Raw genomic sequence first — 20,115 nt, 5'->3', positions numbered from 1 at the left:
ACTGTGACATCAAACTGATCTTTAAAACCACATAGACATCTTTCGCAGTATGCAAGTTTAATAGCAGATCTAGAATCTGATGGGTTTGAGGAAAACAAACTTTAACAACAGATTAATTTCTCAGATATTAATTTTCATTCTAAGTTATGAAAGAAATGAAGCGATAGAGGAACAGCAAATAAAATATCTGAACAGAATTGTCTCTAATTAGAATGTTTGTTCGAATTTCTCATGAGGCAGGTTTTAGAACTAGTACTAGCAGTGAGAGTATTGAGGTCAAAGGTCAATGAAGTTGGTCCCACCAAGGTTAAATCCTGTAACTTTTATTGTTTTAGGAGAAAATTCATAGATAAGCAAGTTATAATATCTAAGACATTTAAAAATAATATACTTGTGTTGCAAACAGCAGAGCTTTAACCACAAATTTCTGCTTGAAGCTTTAACTTCCATTTGAGCCATACCAGATCATTCAGATGATCTCAGGGGCTCCTTTCCAAGCTGAATGATTCTGAGATTCTGATTCAAAACCCTTTTCTTCTACTTTTTTTTTTTTTTTTTTTTTTCCCCTTCACATCCACTTTTGATTATCTCAGTGTAATCTACTGTCTTGCTCACATCCATGGCCTTACCTCATCTGAATTAAGGTTTCTGGCTGGGAAATAAAGCTGGCTATACTGATATAGAAGCGGTGCTATAGCCAGTGCTCTGTTAATCCTTCTCATGGTCCCACATAGCAATTATGGGACTGTGTATGTAAATGTGTGCCCAGCTGTGCTAAATTGGATGAGTGAGAGGTCCTTTCCTAAGATCAGCAGTGAATCAATCACACCAATACCTTCTATTAGTCACATCAGCACCGTAACCTGGTTGTCTTCCACTGATAACAGAAATTCGTGAACCCATTTTCCTCTCACTATTGAATAATTAAAAGAATTGAAGAAGTCACACATTTAAGAGCTGTGAGAAGGATGTAGGTACTTTTCTGAATCCATAGTGAAACCCATGACGGTATTTCCTCTGTTGTCGGCATTAAGTGATAAGCTTTTAAATTGTGGTTTCTTGAGGATATGTGAGAAGGCTGCAGTTTGCTTTCCATACATATTGACTATCAATTGCCATTAGATCCAAACCCATTACCTGCCCTTTGGTTTTCTTAGTAACTGAAAACACATGTTGTGGTACTGACTTCCTCTCATGTTCTTGGGGTTTTTTTGACAAAGGCTGCCTGAATATGAGGCAGTGTGGAAAGATGCTGATGTTTCTTTTGACAGAAGAAGTTTGCTCCAGTCTTCTACATTAGACATACAAAATCAGAGTGAGTGAGGAATAGCAAAACAGAACCGTGATACTGGTTCAGTAATCAGTCCTAGCTGCTGAGTGATGCTGGAAACAAAGGAAATCTTTTGTGATCACACTCACAGCAAAGGCGCAGCCCTGCAGAAACAGCTGTGGCAAACTGTTACATGAAGCCTGCAGCTTTTGTCCCTGTCTCTCCAGCTGTCTTCCCCAATGCTTAATTTGTTGTCAATTGTCTGGAAAGGAAAAAGCTATTACAAGTACTCTTGCCTCATTGATCCTTGAAGGAAGATAGTCAAAGTAATTCCCTCATTCCTAAAAAAAAAGAAAAAAAAAAAAAAAAAAAAAAAAGAAAAAAAAAAATTCCTCCTGACTTTTAGTGGTTACCCGATTAAAGCCTTGATCTCCTTTTTCAACATAAACAGCAGCACAAAATCACAATATACAGCATATTCATTCAGAACACCATGGAAGTATGAATAAACTTTCAGCTTTGAGCAGGTTACATACCAGGGTTAAAACTTCAACCACTCAATTCTTTCAGTAAAGCATCCAATATTCCTTGCACTCTCAAGTAAGTCTTCTGGGAGATTGAGTGCCTCCTACATGTGAGCCAGTCCAGCTACAGGCAATATATCTCTCCCTTCAACCTGGGGATAAGCACAAATTAAAAATGCATCACAGGAAAAATGCATCCTTTTTGCTTTCATTCAGAGGATGACAACATTTTCTTTAATGCAGTATCATCCGCCAAAATAATTGATTTTGGCTTGACCTAGGCTTTTCTTTTTGAGGTGTGCTGTGATATATGGAGAGCATCAGTGACATCAGAGATTAACTGGATGATCAGAGACTAACTGGATGATCAGAGACTAACTGGATGCCCAAAGTACATATTTGTTGGGTACATTTAAGAGATATTATGGCAAAAATACTCCATAAATAAAGTGGGAGGATAAAGTGGAAGCACATAAATGATTACAAGTCATAAAAATACAGGTAAAATTAACAGTGTGCAGAAAATAACTAGTTCTGTAACATCTGGAAGGATGTTAATTTCACAGAAGCATGGCCTGGCTATAATTTTATATTTGTTATTGGATGTTTATTCATGCATATCCTTGCTTTGGCAATGGAGATATGACTCAGGGGAGCAAGTGATCTGAGTATGAAAACCGGAAATCTTCAGGGCCAGAGGAAGCACAGCTGAAGAAATAATCTACCTTCTATTACATAGAAACAGCTAATAGATCACTATTCACCATCTCTTGTACTTATATTATCTATATAAAATATTTACAGACATAGGGTGGAAGTAAATTATCCAAACTAAACATGTAGTCAGTGTTAACACTCTTACTGGAATAACAGGATAGAAACCTATCGGTGTAAATTATCAATGTTAAACATATTTACCCCAGAGGTGGGGAAGGTATCTCTTGCTTTTTGATTCAGGACCTTTAGAGCTCTGGTGTGATGTCTTTTCGTTCTGTCCAAGGCATCCTTCCTGATGTCTGGAGAACATCACTGTGGGCCACAGCAGTTGTACAGTAGAGAGATTCAGATCTCTGGCATCAAGCTTGAGATGTCAAAACAAAGAAAGCAAGCCTAGAGGTCACCTGGTCTCTTCTTCTGCTCCAAGGCTGGATCAGAGATGTCTCTGCCCATCCTGCCAGGAGCCTACCCTTGAAGACCTCCAGCCTTTCCATGTGGCATTCCATGTCCTGCAGTCCTGAGGACATCAGTGTGCCTAGTGGTCCTGCCCAGTTTCCCTTGGAACAGCGCTCATGCCTGCCCTTGGGCCAGGGACTTTTATTTTAGCCCAGCCAAGGGCCATCAGTCCCTGCCCCAGCAGTGCCCTAGGATCCCAGGCTCAAGCCACAGCCACACCTTGCTTGGCCAAGTGCCTTCCAGATCCCAGTCTGCTGAATGGCTCTTGGCTTGACCTTGGACATGCTGCATCAAGAGAACTTGCCAGATAATGCTGTCTTGAGCTGCCTCCCCTGGCCTGCCCTGATTCCCTGCTAGGGGCAGTGAGATGGGCCCTGGGTAGAGGTCACTACCCTGCCAGTTGTGGAACTGGATGTGGTTCCTGGCATCCCTCCACTGAGGGAGCAGCTGGCCCCAGTGCACTCAGAGTTACCATACTCCCGAGAAATCTGCTGCAGTGCTTCACTGTGAAAAACTTTGTCCTGCTCCTGTCTTAAATCTTCCCTAATGGATTTGAGCTTACTGTTTTATTTTATATTCTTCATGAACTTGGAGAGAGCATCACTTCCCTTTCTTCTTTGCGGTAGTGTTTGAAGGATTTGAAGGTAATTATTATGTCATCATTGATACTCCATTTTCTTTGCTAAACATCCTGAAATTGCTCAATCCTGCCTGTGCGTTGTGTTTTATAACACTTTAGTTACTCTCATCTGAAAACATCTTTCCTGAAATATAATGCCCAAAATGGGACAAAACACTTCAGCTGAGGCCTTACCAATGCTAAGAATAACAGGAGGATTACATCATCTGTCTATAAATGTTACCCCTGTTTATATTTCCCCTTACACATTTCTCCTTTGCAACAGCAGTGTTGTCAACTATTGCTGAACTCGAATTTCATGATAGTCCTCAAAACTTTCTATGACATCATAAGAAATCCAGTCATTCTTTATGTTGAGTGTATTGCTGCTGAATTCTGACTCACTATAGAATGTTGCATGTTCCTGTACTGAACAGCTACCTTTTTTTTTTTTTTTTCCCCCAAGATTTTCTAATTTGTTAAAATATAATAAGGGAAGTTTTAATCTAGGTTTCATTCTGTAGGTCCTTGGGATTAGAAACTGCTTCCTTTAATCTACCTACATGTAGCAACCTCTACACAATTCACGTATCAAATACTTTCCCTTCCTTTCAGCAAAGTAATTAATGGCACAAACATTTTAATTAACATTCCGGTTCGATGTTAACATCACAGTATGATGAACCAGTTTTGTCAGAAGATGTTGTGAGAAAAATTCAGTGTATTACACCTTCTATGCTGCTTGGTTGCTCCAGGTTAGGCTTGCTGCTGCAGTGAATTGGCTTCAGAACATGGCAGCTGGGTGATGAGGAAACAGATTCACTACAAACCTGGTCATTAAATGAACACATCTTGCATGTGTAATTTATATCTAGATATTATTGAGTAGTATTTTGGTAGGTTTGATAAATTCCCCACTGTATTAAAAAAAAAAATAAAAAATGCACCAGACTTCTGTGCCTGTGAAAATTAAGAGCTTTGATTATCTTTCTAGGGAATTAGGTAAGACCTGAGACAGATAGCATCATCCATTTAAAATGGAATCTAAGCTGGGTGCAGTACAATTGATGTAACTCCATACAAGTCCTATTAATCAATACATTTACCTGAGCTAGGAATCTGACCTGTATTCTTGGTTTAGCCTCTGGGAGCTTTCTGAATCCGAGCTTATCAGAGCTCAAAATATTTTTTACTCCTTTTGGGCCTTAACCTCAAGCATTCGAAATGATTAGGGAACTTACCATTTATTTAATAGCAGGCTTGTGATTATTTCCTTTATAAACCACATAATAATGCTAAAAATGTATCATTATCTGCTTCTTGAAACAATAAGGAAATGACTGAAAATAGGCATCTGTTAGATATGTCTCCTTAGCACCGGGACTCCATCAAAGGATGCAAGTAATGGCTTGAAGGCAAAGTGTTGTCTTCACCTTAAATTATTCAGTAGGATTAAAGAGAATGAAATTATTGATATCATCATAATCTTCACCTTAATTATCTTCTCTGAGAAAAGAAATTATTGAAGTAAAATAGACCTTAGTCACAGAAAAGCATTTATCCTCTAAGCACAGGTTCTCCTAACCTGTTTTATGGGATGGGAATTATCCTTCACTTTTTCTCATCCAGTTCTATCACAGTCTTTATCTGGGAAGTCTGGTTTTGATCTTCAATATTTCAGCATATCTCAGCTAAAACTCTCAAGCAATCCTTTTTACTCCCACTTATGGAACATCCATGCAGATCCTTCAGTGATATCCTGCTTGTCATATTTCCTGAAATATTTGGGCAAATAATTAAAAAATCTTTTTCAGGTTCTGTGTCATATCTCTTTCATGTAAAACCCCCCCCAAAATTAAAAAGTAAAAATCACTGCCTACGATTTTGCCCAGACTGGTAATGAAAGTGACTGGAGATCTTTTCATATCTTATGACTCTTTGTTGTCTTATGAGAAATTAATTCTGTGGTCTCGCTCTGTTTGCTAGTGAATATGTTAGCATAATTTGTGACTCCCACAGCAGAGAAGACTGAAAACATAGAGACTTGAAAACAAGTTTTTCCTTTTTTAATATAAGTTATTGTGGATTGCCTCTGAGGGATACCACCTGGCTGGAGCCAGGGAAGCTTGAACTGTTGTGTTTGTTCTTCTCCATATGGTGAGACGTAAAGGAGACATATATGAGAACTTCTCTAAGGCTACATCCTCTATCCTTCTCCAACAGCCCAAATTGTCAACATTGACTTTAAACTCAGATGTTTTGCAATGGTTGTTGTATCATGGGACTGGCTGCCTTGTGAGCTCTGTATGCCTTGCCTCAGAGCCAGGGTCTCCTCAGGGCTGAATTAGGCTAAGGTGACCCAATGCAGAGGACGACCTGACCTCCACAGACTGTCCTGAATTTTGAGAAAATATTGGATTTTCCCCTCTCTTATTTGGCTTCTATCAGCATGTTGGGTTTTCTTCTTTTCCTTATCTTTGATTTGATTTTCAGGGCTTATAACTTATTCACAGCTTCATTTTCAGTTTAACTCTCAGAGATGAAACTTGGTGTCTGTGTCAGAACACAAAAAGAAGCTTTCTGACTTGCAGTAAGTTGTTTCTGTGCTCAGTCTCCCAAGTGATTAGTAATAGGCAAAATAGGACTTGGAAAGTGTTAACTCAGAAATGGTAAAACCAGAAAAGCACTTCCAGAGGTGAATCTTAAATAACTTCCAGCAGAAGTTGGCAGTACTTGTTTATGTGACTTTAGTCTACAAATGAAATATAAATAGTTATTTTATTTCTACACAAAAAGTCTTTCTCTATTCCTGATGCTTTTGTCTAAAATTGCATTTAGGGATATATTTGAAGGTCAGAAGATGCTGGGGAGTTAGCCTGCTGCTTGTGGAAGTGAAACTCTTCCTTCAAGCAGTTCTTTTTCCTCCACAGATGCTAAAAAAAGCTAAATAGTGTTGCTAAATTGTCGCTCACCAAAGCATGAACTGGATATTGGGGTTACCCAGCTGAATTCAGTGCTGAGCTGGTTGCAGGCTTGCTGAGGATTCTTGATGCAGTCCTCATGCTCAGTTATGTGTTCCCTTGTGTAACTATTTCAAGTTGTGAATAGGCTTCATATGTCCCAGAGAGATTTGTTACTGACTAATTAGCACTAATAATATTACTTTCTCTTTCTTGTTGATGTCAGAGCTAGCTTTTGTACTTAAAAATTGTGGGAAGAGGATGGGCATCTTAATTACTGGGGGCTGGATCATGCAGCCTTGTAGGAAACTGTGGGAGGAATACAAAAGAAAGCAAGAATCCTCCATCAAAAAAGTAATAGAAGGCCAACTTCTTCTTTCCCCTGCACAGAAGACATGGGGATCACTGTCTCTAACAATTGTGCACAATCTGCAAGACACAGTGGCATCAGCAGCAGTTGGACTTCATGCTCTTCAGGTTGGCAAAACACTGCTTAAAGGAAAGGGCACAGGAGCTTGGTATAAATTAAAACCAGAACACTGTTTTATCTCTTTTATTGACTCCCCATAGCACCTGGGAAATGAACAGCTATCTCTGGGCTTCCTCACCTTCAAGATTCACAGAAACCATTTAAGAATCTTCTGAAAATATTCACCCTGACTGCACATACACAATTATTTTAATCTAGATATATATATTTTTAATTACTGCTATCTAAACTGGCTTTAACAGGAAGATAATTTTAAATCATATTTTGTGTGTTGTACTACGTCAGAATATAATGACAAAACCACCATGTTTAATTCTGTTTCTTCTTTAAGATATTTTGTGCAAATGCAATAAAACATGGGCAGAGTAACTTTCTCTTGTAGATTACTAAGAGCAGCAGTAAAGCTTGTGGAGAATGAATAAAATCAATCAGAGAAACTGCAAATATAGATACTTAGTCCTTGAGTAAATTAAATTAAGCAATTTTTATTGGGGTTTGATTAAATTATAGGCGATTTTTGTTGTGATTCATATTTATATGCTATTACTCTTTGCCATAAATTCTTACTATGTACAATAGTTAATAAACTTTGCTTAATAGGAATGTATTTAATTAATCTCAAAAGAGAGATGGCTTCTTGGTTTAGCATAACCTGGGTAATTTCATGATAAAAACAAAATATAGTAATCTTATCCTTAAATGAGTGGATCCAGAAGGAGCTGTGTGGTGACCACATCACCACTGATGGAAGCAAGTCACAGGAGGCTGCTGTGGATGTGCACACTCTGACTGTTGGGGAAACTCTGCTTGCACTCCTTCCTCCCACAGTTTGCTCCTAGTGGTTCATCCTCCTTTAATCCATGTTTTGATAAGAAGGTGAGCAGAGAAGAAAGGCTAAGCAGTCCTTCATGGCTTGGAACACCAGGATCATTTGAAAAACACAAAAGTAAAAACCAGCAGCCTGACTGCTGTCAGGCTGTGTTTGCATCCAGGCTTTTGGAAAGAATGGAGTCTGAGAGAGATATGGAAGAAGGACACTGAAGAGGAGCTTGCTGGTTTTGTATCACCATATCCCTAAGTAGGGAGGGGAGATGTGTATGTTTATAATTTCCCTATTTGTAGCCATAACCAAAGGAAACAATAGCCTTGCATACCAGTCTTGCATATATTGTCTGCTCTTGGACCTTAGCAGGGTGCAGTATGTGTGCAGGTGGAGGGGTTTAAATGCTGAATACATTTTGAAACTCAAATATTCGTGTTCTCCTGTCAAGGATACATCTTTCATCAAGCCTGGGAGGTCAAAAATCAATTATTTACTGTAAGTTTCTTGTTTGATCTTGGTTTTTTGATATCCAATCTGACAATCCAAGGACAGCAAAATCAAATAGGGTATCTCTTTCAGGCAGCAAATTTTTCATTCCCTAATTCTCTGGTGCAGGTGGGATGACACAGGAATGGCATGTGGCCATGGCTGAAGCAAAGTGTGCTGTCACTCATCCTAAATGACCCCTGAGCCTTTCCAGCCACCTGCTGCTCTGACACATGGCAGGAAAAGAAAAAGGACAGTTATAACCTGGTGGCTGGATTTTCTTACTTCATGGCCCCTAGGCTTACACAGTGGCAGAGGAAGTTCATCACAGTTCATTTGGAACCATCAGTCATTCCTCCACTCTGGTTCTCCTGTAAACTCCATGCTTCAAAGAGAAACACAAAAAAAAAAAGCAGCCAGGGCAGTTTTCTCTCCCTTCTCTCCATGACCCAGCCAGCATCCAGCAGAGAAGCTGCTATGCAGCTGCAGCAGCAGGGAAGGAACACTGTCTTGTCCACCCTTGGATGGACCATGCAGCCGCTTCCATGCTTGCTGAAGAGGCAGAGGAGGTATTGTGTGATGGGTTGCCAGCTACAGCAATAGCAACTGATCCCATCAAAAAATCCATGTTTTCAACTCTTCATCAAATACACATTTTTCTTAAGTCACGTTGGCACCATAGGAACTACAGGCCATCAGCAGGTGAAGGCACAGCACCTCTGACATGCTGATGTGAAAACATGTTTGCTTTCTGGCCTTGGCTTTGACAGTTTGGAATCAAAAAATGGAGGGTGAGAGGGACATGGAGGAAGGAGCTTCATTGAACAAGCTGTGAGTAAAAGATGACGTTCATACAAGTTCTGTGAATCCACCTCACACTTGCAACCTCTCCCTGCCCCTCTGTCTCTCCTTTCTTCTGCCGTCTGTGGATTTCTCACTCCCCAAATCTGTATCCCAGAAACAGAAAAGACCCATGTTTATGCTGTGTGACAAAGCCATTGTAAAATGTTGCATTCCTGACTCTTGTTCTCTTATTGAGCATCTTGTTCAGTCCCCTGCCCACCACCAGAAACTTAACAGTTTGGATAAACATCTCCTGTTTCGGTCTATTCTAACCAGCCTTTTTTGGCATTGCTAATGTAAAGAGACCAGAGAGCTGCAAAGAGCAGTACATATTGAAAGATGGAGGTGCTGTGTACATCTGTAGATAATTTTATCAAATATCTAAATTAGCAAAAGATTTGAAGCATCTGAATTTTTTTTTAATTCCTTTGGTCCTTTACCACATAACTGGAACTCTCTTAATACAGCATCAGTATACTGTAAAGTGGAAAGCCCAACTCCATTTTAATAGAATTCACACTGAAAATAAGAAAATAAGATTAAAGATGGAGTTTTTGACTTCTGGGCTTTATCAGTCTCTAGGAAAAAAAAAATTACATTTTCAGCTGGAGAGAAGAGGAGCTGGGCAGCCAGAGCACATAGATGAAGTAAGATGAAAGCAGTTGAGAAAGAAGAGGAGGCGAATGAGGCAAAAAAGCGTGGAGGAGGTATGAAAGGGTCAGGTGGCTTACTCGGAAAGCAAAAAAAGGATCAAAGGGTAGGAAGCCAAGTAGCAGAAGAAATAATTATTATTTTCAACAAACTAGAATAGAGGAATCTTTATGGTGCACGGTTGGAAAGGAAGACTGAAAGGTACTAAACCAAAAAAATTTTACTAAGATAGAACTTGTGGGGGAAACAGTAGAGAAAAGCAAGTAAAAGTGGCTGCTAAATGGAGAAGCATTCTGTCATTTGTATCAAGGGATGGTAGCATAAGAACAGTAATAGCTTCAGCTTCAGCTGTTCAGGAAGAGGTGTTGGAAATCCTTTTGCAGTGGTGCAAAGAGAAATGTATTTTCCATATTATGTTCATCTGAGGCACTTCAGCAAGCTGGTGGAAGCAATTAGCACAGCTGATTGGTGCAGCATTCTTTGGACACTGGTCTGCTAGGCCTCGTTTTGGCTAACACATGATAGGTACAAACGTTTCTTTCAAAGCATTAAGTTACAAATCAAGAAACTAATGAGAAACTCGTGATAAATATGATCCTGCTTTTAAGGACAAGTGTGGTGGCAGAGGCTGAATAATGATCTTCATGTGGGAATGGACTGACCTTCAGGAAGGTTATCAGGTGGGAATTGGAGAAAATAAGAGAGTCTTTTCTCATTTTCTGGCTCTCGTGTTTTTCTGTGTCAGCTTTTGTTACAGTCTGTGTAGGTGGTGGAGAGATTTGAGCTCTTTATCATTGGAGCCTGTAGAGGAATCCATAATTTCCTTAGATTCTCTATGGATTTATGCTGAAAATGATGCAGCAAAAACACTTGCTATTAATATATTTTCTTTTGCTTACAACATTTTTTTCCCACTGCATTTTTTAGAGTTCTTTCTCCATTCTCTACTATGTGACAATCTTTTGTGAGGGTTTTATCCCTGTATTGTGTTAACAGATTATCAAGATTTTTAGCGCCTCTTCTAAATTTGGCTTGAGCCAAAAACGCAGTAAAGCAACCTAGGTTGTTCTCCCTCAAATTTCTATGATGGAAAAAAAGACAGGGAAGTCAGGAATAGACACAGTGTTTTCCCTGGAGATGGAGAAAAGAAAGAAAGTGTCAAGAGAGAAGATGTATTGTTTAAAAACCTCTTTTCACTAAATCATAATTACTGGTGAGATTCCAGCCTGTTTTCAATGAACTGAATAACAATATTGACATTTGCAATTTTAGTGACATTAATGTAAATGGCAGAACACCTCCACGCTCTCTCCTCACAGTGTTTTGTCCACTAACAAGGGAAATATGTAAGGGATAATACATCAGCAGAGAATATACTGAAATCAAATAGCAGTCAGATGGGAGGAATTGATGTTCATGTGCAGGAAGTGTTATCCCCTTCCAGTGATAATTCTAATGATTTTTATCTGATGGGCATCTCAACAGATTGTCTTCTAATCTATAGAAGACTTGTACATGCATGTATGTGTGTAGCGCAAAGGAAGTCAAAAAGAAGAATATCACAAACCCCAAGAACTGAATTGGTTATTTAGTCTCACAAAAATAATAAGCAGACAAAATATTTAATGGATATACATTAGTAGACTGAAAAAAAAGGCCCATTGCCTTGCAAAGAACTTTCTCCCTTTGACCCCTTTTTGTGCTCACCTCCAGTTGTCATGGACCTATCTCAAGTCATGAAGTCACCTATGCAGATGCATTAATGAACCAGAGTTCTGAAATGGGTCCTGCTTAAACAGCATTAGGGGTAAAAAAAGGTACATGGGAATTTGTCTCATTCTGTAGTGAGCTATTGCTGCTGTAGCAATTTTCTCCAGCATGTTGATGTAGGTGTGTGGCAAGTGAGGCTGAGCATGAAAAAGCCGAGGCTGAGCATGAAAAAGCCAAGGCTTCCCATCACCAAATTAGACTGACATCATTCTTACTGTGCTATTTTAATGTAAGTAAGGTTCAGAAAGGCTCTAGAGCTTTTCTTTGATAAATGAAAAGAAATGCAATATGACTGCAAACTTTTCAGTGAAAATAGAATAAAATAAAACCTTTTATGATCTTGAAGAGCATTGTAATGAAAGTACTGATTTGGGAACCTATATTAAATCCTTTAAGTTCAGAAAGCCTATCTCCTTCCTTTGCCTAAACAAGATGAAAACAAATAAGGTTCTTTTTAAAGTTTTGTGTTATACCTAGATCGTAATTCCTTGTAACAAAGATCAGGGCTTGGAATGAGGCACAGGGGACGAGGCAGACCAAGGTGGTGCCTGAGGTGCCACAGGCTGCTGCAGGGCCAGTGGGAGATGGAGGCAGTGCTGGGAGAGGAGACCTGGGGTGCCCTGGTACAGAGCTGGTGAAACAGCCGAGAGAAAAACCAGCTCGGTGGCCTTCAGTGCTAACAAGTGAAGAGGATGGAGTCTAATACTGACTTAATTAACAGACAGCTCTTGCTGTATAGCAGTTGGCTAATCAGGAAGGCTGCTAAATCACAGCTTTACTGTAGAAAAAGAGCTGATGTGTTTGAACACGCAGTTAAACTAGAGAATCCTGTAAACATGTTGTTACAAAGCAGTACTTCTTTTGTCTGCCCTGCGTTATTTGTCACTTTTCTGGTTTGGATCATTGGAAAATGAGAGCCTGATTTCTCTTCTGGCCCTGGAAAGGCAATCAAACGTTCCTGCCCAAAGACCCTTCGTGTGAGTCCATCCCCCTGGGGTCTGAGATGGGCTCCTCCCATCACCTACTGACACTGGCAAAGGAGCAGTGTCTTCTACTTTCCCTGTGAAGCAGCTGTTGCTGTACAAATAACAACATAATGGCCATGGGAGGAAATGACTTGGCAGTGAAAGTTGGAAGGAAACTACTGTTGATTAGTTTAGCAGCCAGAGCCTGTGTTTTTCACCTTTTGCTTTGATAAAAGTGGTTCGATTTCTTACACCAAATAGAAGCATTATAAAGACAGGTTGTCAGTAGCATAACTCTGCCCACACCATGCAAGCACGATTTATTATGTATATGGGGGAAAGCTGTGAAAACATAGGGAATCTGCATATCCACGAGTTATATACTGTGAGTTGAGTCTTCATCAAGCCTTTAAAGGAGCATCTCCTAAAGGAACAGCAAGGGAAGCAAGGATATGATGCCAGTGAGGGATAAGGTCTTTATTGATTGAATGGGATTAGTTAATTTAGTTTTACCCAGATTCTATGAAAATCTAGTAAAAAGGTAAGCCTTGGATCAGGTCAAGTGAAGGGTAACAAAATAATAAAAAGGCACAGCCTTGTAGCAGCATAGCACTTATTAATTAAACCAGTCAGAATGACCAAATCAAGAGTCCTGAGCTTTACTCATACATCTGACATTGAGAATTCTTGTCACCAGAGGCTTCTTTGTGCCTGGAAATGCATTAAGATTATTGCTGGAGAACTATTTCTGGGTGATGAAAGGCTGTTGGTACCTCCCCAGCCGGCTGCAAAACAAACAACAAATGTAGGATTCAATCTTGTCACAGCATTGCAGTGTTGCAGCTGGGATGATCCAACCTTAAAGTCTAAGTAAGGCCAATAATAGAGAAAAACATTCTACATTTTAGATGAGATGGCATTATTGGTGAAAAACAGATGTATTTTGGGGCTGTGTACCTCTTTTTAGGGAAAAATATTCCAAAGGACTGAAGGAAGAATTCTGCACCCAAAACTGTATATGGTGTTTCCCAGTTATACCTGCTGAACTAATAAAAGACATTCATTTCCTTTGCACATCATATCGCTTTTTGTGATATCAGTGTGATTTAAGATCCAGGATCTTTGAAATTTATCCTTTTTAGTTCCGCTCATCTTCTTAGATGTGGAGCAGCTGGAGTAGCCTGTTGCTGCTCACCTCTAATCTACCATGGAAGAAATGTCAGGTGAGTTAATAAATTATGGTTGGAGAGAAGTTTTACTAAAAGTTCTCCATTTTCTATCTGTTCTGTCCTTTGTGCCCCAACACAGAGAAAGGAACAGCTGCAGGGTTTTGGTACAAGCTTGAAGTGGGAGAGGCATTGAGGTAGTGAAAAGCCACTTTGGCTTTTTAATCTCATTTCTATTTTTTCTTGTCTTTAGATAAGAAATAATCAAAGTGGAAAGGAGGTGAATGTAAAGAAGGAATTTCCTTCTTGTATTTTAATGTGTGTTTTCTCTTTACTTGAAATAAATGGCTTTTGTTAATTCCGTCGGTGGTTAAACATCGAGAACATTCAAGTTTAATATAAGACAATAATCCTTGTGTTTGAAACCAAACACACCTGAATATCAAATCTTTCTGGCCAGGTCATGAAAACAGTTTAGAAGTAAAAGTTTTGTGAGTAGTTCCAGACTTGGCCAGGTCTTTCTTTCACACCAAACCCCTCTTTATTCTCCGTGAATGCTTTTCACTTTAACATACTCTGAAGTGCACAGCTTTTATTTTGTGACTTATTTCTTTCCTCCTCTAAAATTAAAAACCTTGATAGAAGAAAAAAAAAAAAAAAAAGATTGCAATTGTATGTGCTCATTAATCCCTGTGTTTCCAATTATACACAGGCCAGGATAATTGTAGTTTGAACTCAAGTCTGGCTATACAGGTCTCATTGAATTTTAAAGTATGTTTCTGACAAATGGTTTTAATTAGGATTCAAGTGATGGTCCTGCTATTTTGGGCATGTAGTCTTCACAAGGTTTTTGTCCATGAAGATTAAAAAAAAAAAAAAGGGGGGAAAAAAAAAAAAAAAAGTCCTTTTGAACTTGAAAAGACGTTTTTATCACTGGAAAAAGCTGTCCTAAGAGTGGTCAGTGACACGATAATGTCAAATTCTGAAATGCTTAGAAGAGATATTGACTTTGAGTTCTCTTTTATTAGCTCCAAAATCTTAAGCTAATGACTCACATCCATATATTTGAAACTAGTGCAGATTTATAGGGCTTCAAGCACAAAGAGCCATATGCATCCACAAGCAGGGAGCCCGGGGTGAACAAGACAGTTCCCAAAGTACCTGACATTGCTTTCTGGCACAAAAGAAAAAACCTCTTATGTTTAAATACAGTCATGATTTCAGATCCTTGTGTGCTGCAGAGCACAAAGAGCCGACCCATCGCTCAGTGAAATCAGTGACGATTTTACTATTGATTTCGATCAGTGAGAAATCAAGAAGAGGTGTTTTGTTCAAGCTGAAGAATGGAGAGTGTGTTAGAATGAATCAGTTGAGGAACCTTAACCTACATAATTCAGATCAGCAGAAATGGAAGTTATCTCATTCCTTCCTGTAAAGTGTTTTAGAGACAGGATAGAAGGGAAATACTTAGATGGGGAGTTTGGAGGTGTATGAATCTTTTCTGTCCTGTGGTCTTAGAAGTCTTTATCAAAAATGCTGCTGCCTCTGCAAATGCCAACCAAGTCCAGGGGTGATGTTCTGGTATTTGCCTGCTGTCAGCCCCTCCTTGGCTGGACTCCCTTTGCTGCTGATTGCTTTGAGCCATAGCAGAGACTGAGGAAGAGAGAAGGCAATTTCATACTGCCTCCCAGCAGGAATCTTGCACTAAAAATCTAGTGGCTATACTCTCGTTCTCCATTACTGTAATATTGCAGAAAAGATAGAAGAAGCTTTTTTCTTAAATTACAAATCTCTGGTTGCAAAGGAATAAAGCCTCTGAAAGGGCAATTTGGTGCTAAGGCAACTCCTCTCTGTCCTCTGCTTAATAGCAATCTACTTTTAGATGGTTTGGATAAAATTATGTTCGGCCTCTTTGGCCTTTGACAGAGAATCAGAGTTTGTTTGGAGACTTTTAGGGTGAGCCTGGCACCTCGGCACTGAGCCCATTCGGATGCTGGGCTGAGAAATGAGGCGGTTCTGGTAACGGAAAGCTCTGTGTGATTCAGTAATCTGCCTTCCCATGCATGTACAATTCAGCTACATAAATCTCCTCATGAATCACCTTCTTGTTTATTTTCCACTCTCCCTGATTAATTTGCTGATTTCCTCAGTGCTGATGTTTGTAATGGGAGGCTGTTCAGAAGGTCAAAATGCTTCTCACTGGGCACTTCTTTCTTCTTTTTTTCTTTTCTTTTTTTTTTTTTTTGTTTGTTTGTTTGTTTGCCACTAGAAAGCAAGAGTGTGATCAGCGGCAGAAAGTTTTCCTCATGTGTTTATTTTTTAAGTTAAAACCTACAGACACCTTGCTGGTTTCTTATATAGTGAAAAAAGAAACAAAAAACATCGTATTTCTTTAGATATTCTTTCCACTGCATTCCTAGGAAACATAATAATTTGGCTACGTCATTCTGAAAACATGTTTTTTGTTGTTGTTTTTTGATTAGTTGAAGCATTTTTAATGACTTGGATTGTATTGTATCACCTGTAATAAGAAATCATGAATATTTACAGTAGAGGGAGCAATAGCCCCATTACTGCGCTATTTCTCTTTGGCTGTGCGATGTTATAGCTTTATACAGCAGACATACAGAAAAACAACAATTACTGAGATGTAATGATGTGTTCTTTTCTGTAGTAAACTTTCCCTCGTGATTCATATTAACTATTGAACTAATATTTTCCTTTTAAAAAGCAGAAAATTATGCTTATGGAGTCGCATTAAAATAAGCTGGATGAGCAGAACAGCAATACTGTTTCAACCTGAAAGAGATTTCCTTTTACTATTGCTACCTTAAAATTATGCTCTTATCAGAGAATTTTTAATTCTAATCGGCATCTTTAGCAATTTTTTTTTTTTTTTTTTTTTTTTTTTTTTTTTTTTTTTTTTTTTTTTTTTTTTTTTGTGATACCTATGGTTAACAAGACCCTTCTGGTGTTGCTATGGAAATTGTGAGGTTACAGTATGCACATGCTGGATCCTCTCCATGCTCAAATGGGAATGGAAGAGGTGGTGGTGGTTCAGCGTCACTGTTCAACCACACTTCCCTGAAGCAGGAAGCAGTCAGAAAAAATTAGAAAATTATTTGGGTAAAGTCATCTTAATACGGGATGTGTCTTTAAGGCCTCTACTCAGTGCAATGAGCCGTACAGGCTATTTCCAGTATCAGCCTTCCCAGATTGGACTTAACTGCAGGTCAAATAAAAATCAATACCATTACTGGGCAGCCCATTTTCACTAATCCTTTGGGTAGTCACTTGAGAAAGATTTCTGTATTGTACAATGTATTTCCTTCAAGTGAAGAGGCTCTTGAAAATGAGGAGGAGGAGGATGAGCTTGGTGCTGATGTATCAGCTGAAGCTTTTGTGTGAGGCTGCAGTGGCTGCACATCGGTGCAGGGTTTGAGTTGGTGCCTCTCCAGATGCACAGGTCTGGATGATGTAGCAAAGAACTGAAATGTGCCTAAATGCTGGTTCCAGCTTCTGCCTCGTCCTCACTTCAGCACAATTACGGGAAAGCTATTTCTCCTATATAGTTGGGATTTTTTAACAGATTGGCTTCTGCAACATGTGGTGTCTTATGAAGGGCAGAGATGTGACTCATCATGGGATGTGGTTCAAGCTGGAGGACTAACATTAGATGAGACTGGAAGGGTAAGGAATTTGAGCTGAAAGAAAAAGAAAAAAAGAAAATCTGATTTTTCTATCATAAGAGGAAAGAAAAAAAGAAAGTCAGCAAATCAGAAATATTCCGATTGGGAAATTTTGAAATTCAAAAGACTGTTTTTCTTCAAATGTAATACTTTAGTTGAAACTTCCTAGTGAATTCTGGTGTTCAGGCTGCAAACTCTTCCAAACAAGAGTCTGTCTGCAAATACAGACTAGATAGTATGAGGCAAGATAAGATCGGATCTTAGCCTGTTCTCTAGACATTATAGTAAAAAGGAGACATTTTAGGGGGAAAAAAAAAGTAGGAATAGAGCTTTCTCCTTGTGGTTGCTGACAATGAGTAAATATAGATCTCAAGAATGTTGTCTTTATGAAACCACTCCTCTTACCAGAAATGTATTTTACAGTCTCTTTGGATGGTGATCAGAGGAAGGGGGGGAAAAGAAGGCTTGTGGCTCAGATGATCCTCTTGCCATTCAAGATGAACTGTCAAAACATTGTCATTTGTTGTCACTGACTCATTTAAAAAGCTGACTAACTAATGCATAAATGGCCCTTGTTCATAACATAATTTAAATGGAATGCCTCTGATTTAGTTCAGTTTTATTTGGACATCATGCCATCTTTGTAGAATCGTGTTAGTGTCACTTCGATTTTCTTCTTAAAGGTTGCTCATCAACAATTCACATCACCACCCTTTCATTTCACTTTGGCAGCCCAGTGTTTCCTCCATGCGTGCACAGTGAGAGCTTCATTCTGATATAGACTCACAGAATGGTTTGGGTATCGTGACAGAACCATGGAAACATTGTTTTGTCTCCATAACGGTGTTGTAATTACATCACAACGTCTTGAAGCAATTAGTATTACAATAGTATGTTACAAAGTGTATGTGATGTGTGCATTACAGTCTGTGCTGCTAATATTTGGTTTGTACTGAAGTTTGCTTTGGAGGCCTTCAAAGAATGGTAGTTTGTTATAAATGTTTGCACAATAATTAGCATTTGGGTACATTTCAGCAAAAAACCCCGATCTTCCTACCTTGTCATAAGTAATTGTCTTTTTCTGTGTTAACTCAGAAAGACTTGACGTATTAAAACTATTTTTAACCACAAGCTTGACAATTTATGAACCAATTAACTCTCCACTTTTCAACAGTGCTCCTTGAGCATGTCAGAACACTGTAAACTAGAACAAGGGTTCCTTGCCACTCTTGTGAGGCAAATATTATCACTATATCCATTTTACAGAAGTATAAAAGAGAGGCACAGAAATGTGAATTGCTTGAGGTTGTTGTGCAGACCCATAGCAGAATTGTTAAAAGATCCAGAGATTCTTGTGTGTATATTGAGAATGTGTGTACGCACACACACACACTCACTCCTGTGCCAATCACCTAGAGCCATCAAGTCCTTCTACTTACTGCTGACAACTGTCACACAGTTGTTGAATTTTACTGATCAACTTCCAACTCTGTTTTTTTTTTATTCAGATACTTTGTCTTTCAATAAGATCATAGAGCAAAAGATGGGAAAATGAGATTTTTAAATCATGGGTAGAAAATTGCCAATTACAAGGAAATGGAAAGCACTGCCCTAAAGAATCAGAAACTACAAGAGTCAAACTCTTCCATTGTTCTTGTTTGAAGTCTTGAAATAAGGCTAATGACAATTTTGCTTCATCTGAGAGTATTCCCAAAATGAATAAGGAAGTGACAGTCCTGGAAGTTGAACTATCTTTCTTCTGACTTCTATGACAATTATACTGGACTCTAAAGAAGTAGATGTCTGCTTGAGGGGTGAACTAAAAGCAACATCTGCTGGGTAGGCTCAGAAGGAGGTTTCTGTGACCTTTTCATGGATTGGTTTCTTCGAGACTGACAAAGTTTCACAGAGGGAGATTCCTGTTAGGTTGCAAGTTCAGAGCTGATTCTGAGTCAGTAGCTCCTCTGCCTGATGTTAGCGTCTAAAAATGTCCACCTACACTGTTATGGACAAAAACATAGCACAGCAGGGAGGCAGCTCCATGCCTTGGCAAAGTGTGGCAGATGTAGTAATTTCTTTAGGGATTTTTGAAATTATTTTTATGGTCTTCAGCACTAGACATCTACGAAACAGTAGTGGGAATGGAGTACCTAAGTCTACCAGGCTCTTGGCATAATCCCAGCATGGTGATGCTTTCCTTCTCTCCTCTTTTCCACTTCACTAATCTCCCTCTCCCAGCCTGGCTTTGCAGGAGATGGAAGAGTTCCTAAAAGGAAGGCGGATGTGTCAGTAAGCAGTACCAGGTTTGTGGTGCTCTTCCCGGGCACAAGGAGGACTAAAGCAAATGCAGTCATTGCCAGTGCAGTGGGGATGTTCAACTCCCTTGCACTGGAGGGCTTGGAAGCTTTAGACTCACTTTTAAGTGCCTGCTGTTTTGTTAGCATACCATAAACCACAGAAAGTGTTATTGGGCCTGGAACAGCAAAGTATTGTGTCCCAGGTGAGCATGGGAAGCCCATTGAGCTCTTGTTTCCTTTGAGGACGTATGCTGGAGTATTTTTCTTTGTCTAATGCCTTCGTGGTGGTGTTCCTTGCACCACTGAATGTATCACAGTGAAATCCAATTCAATCTCAAGAATAATCACTTTGTAGTTTGGAGAGTATACCTTCCAATACACACCATAAT

Source organism: Hirundo rustica, chromosome 7 (assembly GCF_015227805.2).
Source record: "Hirundo rustica isolate bHirRus1 chromosome 7, bHirRus1.pri.v3, whole genome shotgun sequence".
NCBI classification, from domain to species: domain Eukaryota; kingdom Metazoa; phylum Chordata; class Aves; order Passeriformes; family Hirundinidae; genus Hirundo; species Hirundo rustica.
The sequence above is the reverse complement of the archived record's forward strand: the minus strand, read 5'-3'. Positions refer to the sequence as shown.